Source organism: Aythya fuligula, chromosome 6, assembly GCF_009819795.1.
Source record: "Aythya fuligula isolate bAytFul2 chromosome 6, bAytFul2.pri, whole genome shotgun sequence".
Lineage (NCBI taxonomy): Eukaryota > Metazoa > Chordata > Aves > Anseriformes > Anatidae > Aythya > Aythya fuligula.
The window spans coordinates 20,472,760-20,480,658 of record NC_045564.1 but is presented as its reverse complement, the minus strand read 5'-3'; positions in this window follow the sequence as shown (position 1 = coordinate 20,480,658).

The following is a 7,899-nucleotide window of genomic DNA, read 5'->3' as shown; positions in this document are numbered from 1 at the left end:
TCTGCTCTGGGCTGAACAAACCGAGTGACTTTAAGCCAGTTCTCATATGTCTTCCCCTATAGACCCTTCACCATCTTTGTTGCCCTCCTTTGGACACTATTTAATAGTTCCCTTGCCTTGACTGGCTAGCAGTGCTGTGCCTGATGCACACCAGGGTACAGCTGGCCCTTCTGGCTGCCAGGGCATGCTGCTGACCGTTCAGCTTGCCACTGACCAGAACCGCCAGCTCCCTTTCCACAGAGTTGCTCTTAGGCCTTTTGTCCCCCAGTCTGTATGTACAGCCAGGGTTACCCTGTCCCAGGTGCACAACCTGGCACTCGCTATTTTTGAAATTCATGTGGTTGCAGATTGCCCAGCCCTCTAATTTGTCAAGAGCTCTCTGTAAAGCCTCTCTGCCCTCCAGGGAGTTAACAACCCTCCTAAGTTAGTGTTACCTGCAAAGTTACTTAGTATACGTTTGAGTCCTGCATCCAGGTCATTTATGAAAACATTAAAGAGAATTGACCCTAAAATGTAACCCTGTGGAAACCTACTAGTGACTGGCCACCAGCTTGATGTAACCACATTTACCACGGCCCCTGGAGACCGACCCATCAGCGAGCTGTCCACCCATCATGTTCCGTATTTATCTGGCTGTTTGCTGGACATTTCATCCAGAAAGATACTGTAAGAAGCAACATTTAAAGCTTTGCTCAAATACAAAAAGATTACATCAACTGGTTTTCCTTGGTTAACTAGGTGGGCAACCTTGTCATATGAGAAGATGAAGTTGATTACACAGGACTTTCCCCTCACAACCCCATGGTGGGTGGCCACGACCAATGTCTGCATAGTCTTTCAAGCCATGGTCTTCTCCACAGGCTGCAGGAGAGCCTCTGTTCTGGTGCCTGGAGCACCTCCTCCCCTCCCTCTTCACTGACCTTGGTCAGCAGAGCTGTTTTTCTCACATTTTTCTCACTCCTCTCTCTCACAGCTGCTGCATAGCTTTTTCATTTTTTATTTATTTATTTTTTTACCCTTTCCTAAATATGCCATCACAGAGGCACCACCTGCTGTGCTGATTGGCTCAGCTTTGGCCAGCAGTGGGCCCATTTTGGAGCCGGCTGGAGCCGGCTGTGTCCAGCACAGGGCAGCCCCTCATCTCTTCGCACAGAGGCCACCCCTGCAGCTACCAAAACCTTGCTACATAAGCCCACTACATAATGCAAATCACGAAGCATATGTACAGCTCAGCACCTGCCAAAGAGACTGTAACTTGTAAAACCACTATTGCTAAATAACCACAGCCTCAGCGTGAGTCTGCAGCTCCTGCATCCTGTTAACCACGAATGTTTTCATAATGCTATATAAAAAAAAAACAAAACACATTATTGTTTCTCAGTGCACCATGCATAAACACATGCAATATCAGTAAGTCTTAAAGCTTAGGATTCCAACAATCGATATACATACATTTTCTTTGAATAGAAAAAGAAAACATATATATGCATACATATGTGTAATATAAAATACCTCAAATATATGTATAAGACACCTGGCATCTTCCTAATTTCACATGCAGCCATTTAGTCATAGTCTATCACACAAACATCTAGAGAGGGGAGCATAAGGTTGTTCTTGTTTGTTTCCAAACACCATTGCCCTCAAATTTTTATTTTTATTTTTGTATCACTAAACAAGCAACAACGTCCTCCAGCCTCCTCCTCTGGGCCTCTTCATCATGATAAAGAAAGTTTGTCCATAACAAGGGGAAGCTTCAATATACATTCTGTTTTGAGATACAACATGAAAAGATGAGCTAAGAGTTAATTCTTCATAGCAACATTGACTGTTTAACACTGAAATTACGCTTTAATTTGAGAACTGAATTAATATTTGAGTCAAATATTTAAGAATCCCTTTTTTATTTAATGAGGTGGCCTGAGACTACTCAAGAAAGGGTGGAAAAACTACATGATGTAGCCACACATCTGTTATCTGCCTTTGCATCAAAAAAATCTTTAAACTAATTTAACAATTACGCAAGAGAGTTAAAGTTGCAGTTATCAGATTACCAGTCTGTTTTCAGCATTTAAATTAATATAACAATTTTTACCTCTGCTAAGCTAAGCTTGCTCTTTTTTTTTTTTTTTTTTTTTTTTTTCCCCCCCAGTTCTTTGTATACCATATGAATTTTAGCTTTGTTTCCTGCAACATGAAAGAAAAAAAAAAGGGACTGGATGATACCAAAGATTTCTTACGTAGATTTTAGCACATACTTCAGAGTAATAAAATCTGCTGCTGGTTTTGATGGTGGCACAGTAACATAGCCTTCACAAAACATTTGAAGTTAACAGGTACATTTTACCAAAAACTCAAAAAAAACAAATTGATGTTAATTTTATTTGGAATTAATTCCTTTAAAACTTGACCATATACAAATCCTTAGGACACTCATGATCAACACAACAAAATAGCCAACATATATTCATAAAGCAAAATAAAAAGTATCTATAATTCATCAGGAATATTTCTTACGCTGTTTTGCATACATCTGTCTTTATATGTGCCAATTAAAGACTATAATAAGTAGAGCTAATGAGTAAACAAGAATACATATATATAGCAATTTACTCATCATTTAGTTTTCTGTGTAACCATATTAATTTTTATCTTTGACAATATATTTCCTTGCATTGGAGACAACTGTACTGCCTGCTTACGCATAACAACTGCCAAAACACACAGGTGAAACGCGTCTGCCCCTAGAAATGTAATCACAATTCATGTAAGTGGGCTGTGCAAGTAAAGCAACACAACTTATCCTTTTAATGTGAGTTCATACATTGCAGTAGCTTATGTGGCAGCATGCCGTGCACTGAAATAGTGCAAGTGGTGCTTCAGAAGCTGTTTTGGGAAGAAAGGGTCAAGTAATAGCCTTGGGATAGTGTGTGCAGCAGTGAAATGGACAAACAAGAGCTCCTTTGGTACAAATGCCTATAGTCTTGGATATGGGCAAATTCTGAGTGTAATTTTATTGACAAAATATATTAAAGGGATAGTGCTTGACAATAAGAGAAAAGCTCTTTATCATACAAGACAGTATCAGTTTCCAGAACACAGACTACATTATCCAAACAACTTTTGTCATGAAAACAGTGACTTTTCTACGGTTTTTAAACAGGATAAATTTTGTAGTCAGAAATGCAATCTTTATTCCCCACAAACACCTCACACATTTTTATGGCATAGCAACATCGGTAAGCACAAACTAAGCTACTGTTCCATCCTCCAGGACATGCTGAAGAAATATGTGGCACAATTAAATTCCCTGAGTTGACTGTTCAGCAAAGTATTTAATATGCTATTCATTAGAGTTACTTCCAGTAATAGTAGCCTGCATTTTTGCAGCACTTTGAAATAATTAGCCCTAAACACCAGAAGTTTGATTTCAGGGAAGGGTTTTTGTTTGTTTGCTTTTGTTTTTAAAGAAAATAACCAGAAAACTTATATGCACTATAAGTCTTCTAGAAAGCGCTGAAAAGCAGCTGCCATGCTACTTCAAACCACATCACACGGGTAGCGCATGAATTCAATACACAGTCTATGTTACATTATGCCACCCACTAACTCTGATGTCAGACTGTCTGCAAACACCCTCTATGAGAAAACCTCACTCCAGTAGCCAACATGTAGACAAATCTGACTGTTTGTTATCTTAGTCTGAATAAAACTGAACAATATTATTTGACCTTAGATTTTTTTTTTACAAAATTGTTTGAAAATGTACTTTTCTTTTATGTTAAACAGGGTTCTGTTTCCTGAGAATGTTGTTTAAGGAACTTAAAAAATACTTAAAAAAAAAAAAAAAAAGATTTAATCCTTACGAATTTTTTCAATCACATTTTTTATACAATTTAGGTTCAACTTTAAGCTAATTCCTAACTCCAACATCACAGTCTCATTAAAAACTTATCTCTATTTTCTTGTACCCAAGTATGCAGTCCCTTCACCAAGACCTTAATGTTCCCCAATCAGAAAGCAGGTGTCGGAAGAGGAAATGTGGATCAAATTCTTGAAGAAAAAAAGACCTGTCCCTGATGATCAACCATTCTCACCAGATTAGCAGAAGTCTGTTAAAGATACCCAGCTACATTTGCTGGACTGGTAAGAAGTCCTGTTGTCACCACCAGTACAGCTGAATCTAAAATTCTAGATGAGGCTTTTTGTCTTTTCGTGCATGAATACCAACACAGGCGCTACTAAATTAGTAGCTACAGAAATAAGAATTTTGGAAAGTGATAATTTCTTCTTCCACTACCAATCGAGATTTTCTACCAAATAAATAAATAAAAATCACTAAACAAAACTGCACCCACTTCCCAGAAGTACATCTCAGAAGAACATCCACTCACATTAGTATCTCAACACTAAGAAATGTCAAATTTGAAGTGAATTTTTCATACAGGCTTAGCTGAATATGGAATACTGAGGCTTTCCATACAATCAAGAACAAAAGCACTTAAGAACTTGGGGAAAATGGAAAAGGTTGCTAAAGTTTACCAAACTATACTACTGCTCATGATAAAGTTAGTATCTGTCTTAAATAAACAGATAACTTACAAAATGAAACATACAGAATTTAAGGATTAAGGCTTCACCTGAAACAGAGAAACAGAATCGTTTGGTCAGTTTCTGCCTCTGCACTTGCAGAAGATACTTGCCTGCCACAAAGATACTTGCCACAAAGATATTCCTGCTGGTTAATCTCCTAGACAGGGCACACGCTCCTAAAAGACTAGAGATTGGCAAACTCCAGATAGTGTTTCTTCACACATGCCTTCTTTGAAGCTCAGACTGCGGAAATCTTGTTCTGCTCCTGAGAAGAGGAAGCTCTAAGAGGAATACTGACCGTCCTCAGTTCTCTGGTCTTAGAAAGTCTAAGGGCATAGATTTTTCTAGTAAAGACTGGAGGCAATCCACCGCAGTGATTATTATGGAAGAGAGCATCTGAGCATTAAGCGCATGGCCTGAAGTCTGTTTTACTCTCTAATTAGCCTTTAAATTGGCCTTTAAAGTTGTTTAAACCATAAGTGTAAGGCAAAGCAAGTTTTCTTGTTTCTTTTTGGTCTCTCTCTCTCTTTTTTTTTTCTTTTCTTTAAATGTAATGAGGTTTACAGGGTCAATAACTGCTAAACTGATCTTTGTCAGAACCTTCCAAAGGTGTCTTGTCTTCTCTTTCCTCCTGTCCCCATGTGACTGGCTCTGTGTGTCACTGTTGAATAAATTTACATAACAAAACCAAAACAAACAGTGATTTGACTATGGAACTTCATTAGTAACTGTAAGTAGTTTTGCGACATGATTTTTCTGTTTATAAGCAGAACTATAACCTACAGCACATGATAGCGGCAAACGTTCAGAACATCGGACAGAAAATAGTTGGGCAAGCAAATAAAGTTGCATTTTACACGAAATCTAGCACTTCACAGTCTGGAAACTTGAAGCCCTTTCCAATCTTCTAGAACATAAGCACAGAAATGAGCAGATGAGGAGGTGAAACTCATGCGTGCTGGGCAGCACCTGATCAGCAAATCCCATGACAAACATGCTTCTCTACCTTGGCCCCAATTCAAGGGAGAGCCCTGCTCTAGGCATCAGCTCACTGAACAGATAGGCCACGCAACACGTTCATGCAAAGGAATGTCTCAAAGCAATACAGTTGGACACCAAGGACCACAGACTCTGGGGCAGTGTCACAAAAAGGGCAATTATATCCTGTTTCTATTTTGACAGCAGTCAAGATATCCAGGCTGCGGCCAGTATTGCCCCACCCAAAACCAGGGCAAGGTTAAATAGCAACAGCAGTTCCGAGGAGGAGGAAAGCTGCTCTGCTCCTCCCTGCAGCGCAGCAGAAATAGTAAGTCTGTCTCTCTGTAACTAACTTAATTTCTACTTTGCTTTGGTACTGAGAGGCCTCGAGATGACAGTAGCAGATGCCAAGCTGACCAAGCCAGTGGGCGAACTGACTGAAAAAGGAGCCGTACACTGGCTGTGCCCACGGGCTGCGGCTTTGCCTTTGCCTCTCAGTTCAGCAGTGGGGCACCGGCTTTCCTCGAGGCTGAACAGATCGGGACTGGTTATCGTTTATCAGACAGAAGGTGCATTTTTGTGGCAGAACACTAGCCACACGTAAAACATTCCTGCGATGAATACAAAGGATTAATATTCCCAGCAAGACGCTTTTTTATTTGACCCGTCCAAACGTTTAACGAGGACTCCTCGATACGCGAGCACGCTCTCACGAAGTTAAGGACGGCCGAGAGTTGGGTTATTGGCGTTACCAGCCGCTTCCCCCGTCAGCTCTCCAAAAGCAACACGACCGCCGCCGCCTCCCGCCGGGAGCGGGGCCGGGCTGGCAGCGGCGGGACGGGACGGGACGGGGCAGCCCCGCAGCCCCCCGCCGGGTGGGCGCGGGACGTGGCCGCGGGCACCTCCCGCGGGCAGCGCCGGGCGGCCCCAGCCCCGTGCGCACCGCGGCGGCGCCCGGCCCCTCCGCTCGCCCCCTCCGCGCTTCCCCACGGCGGGGACACGCGGGGCCGGACCCTCCCCCCCCACATATCCCGGGACCGGAGGGGGCGGCGGGAGTCCCCTCCCCCGTTCCCCCGTCCCCTCAAACTCGCGCGGCGGCCGAGGAGAAGCGGCAGCGGGCGCTGCCCCCGCTCACCTGGCTCCGGCGGCGGCACGGCGGAGGGGAGCGCGGCGCGCGGCGGCCGCCCGCGGCCTGAGGGGGGCTGAAACCGGGCGGGCGGCGGCAACGGCGGCGGCAACGGCTTCCGCTCGGCGGCCGCCAGGTGCGCGCGTGCCGCCAGCCCTGCGCCTGCGCGGCGCCCGCCCTCACCTGGCGGCCAGGTGTGCGAGGCCGCGGCCGGGCGGGAAGCAGGAGCGGGGCGGGAACGGCCCCGCGGTGCGCGCGGGCAGGGGCGCTTGCAAGCGCGCTGCCAGCTGCAGGGTGCGCCCCGCGCCGCTGCCTCCACGCGCCCTCGGCTCGCTCACCCAGACGCTGATGTTGCTGGGAAACAGCGCGGCGTGGCGGGCAGGACAGGCATGTCCCCCACGGCGCTGCCTACACAGCACCAGGCTTCACTCTAAATACCTCTTTCACAGCGAGCAGTTTGTTATTCCCCACTTCCCTTACCGTACCCGCAGTTGCCGATCACGGAGCAGCACACTCGCAGGCTCGGGCCAGCATTGCAGGGCTGGCTCCGTGCAGCTTGCCGAGGGGCAGGCAGGTAGCTGCGTTTGCTCTGCAAACATGCGGTGAGCTGGCAGGCGGTGGAGTGGCAGCACCGCCACCCAGGGCGATGCCGGTATTTTATGACTAATTCTTCTTTCCAGGAACATTTTATCCACCACAGGTTTCCTGCACAGTTAACACGTTCGGGTAGTGCCAGCACACAACCCTCCCTCCTTCTACCTTTGCAAGTTTAAACGTCAAGGGGCACCTCAGGCAGGCAGGCAGGCCTCAAACTCAAGTAAGGCACATTACTAGCAGTAGAAAGATTTCAAAATCTTTTATTTTCTAACATAAGGGATGCAGGGATAGGAATACTTAGTCGTTTAAAGGTCTAGATCATTCACTCTGCTCCTTTTACATGAGATGGTACCTGCTAAACACCAAACTAGACATTCCAGCAGAGGAAAAAAAAGAGAAATTACATATTTCAAGTAAGAACCCTATTTAGCCCTATTTTAGCATTTTAAAGCAGATTGTTATTTCAAGAAGTCAGTTCCATTGAAAATTAAGCAGGAGGTAAAACTACAGAGGTTTCATGGTTGCAAGAAATGTAAAGGGACAAGGTAGTGATCTTAGTTCAAAAAGTGATAAACTTCAGAGTGATTTTTTTTCCTGCTCATCTT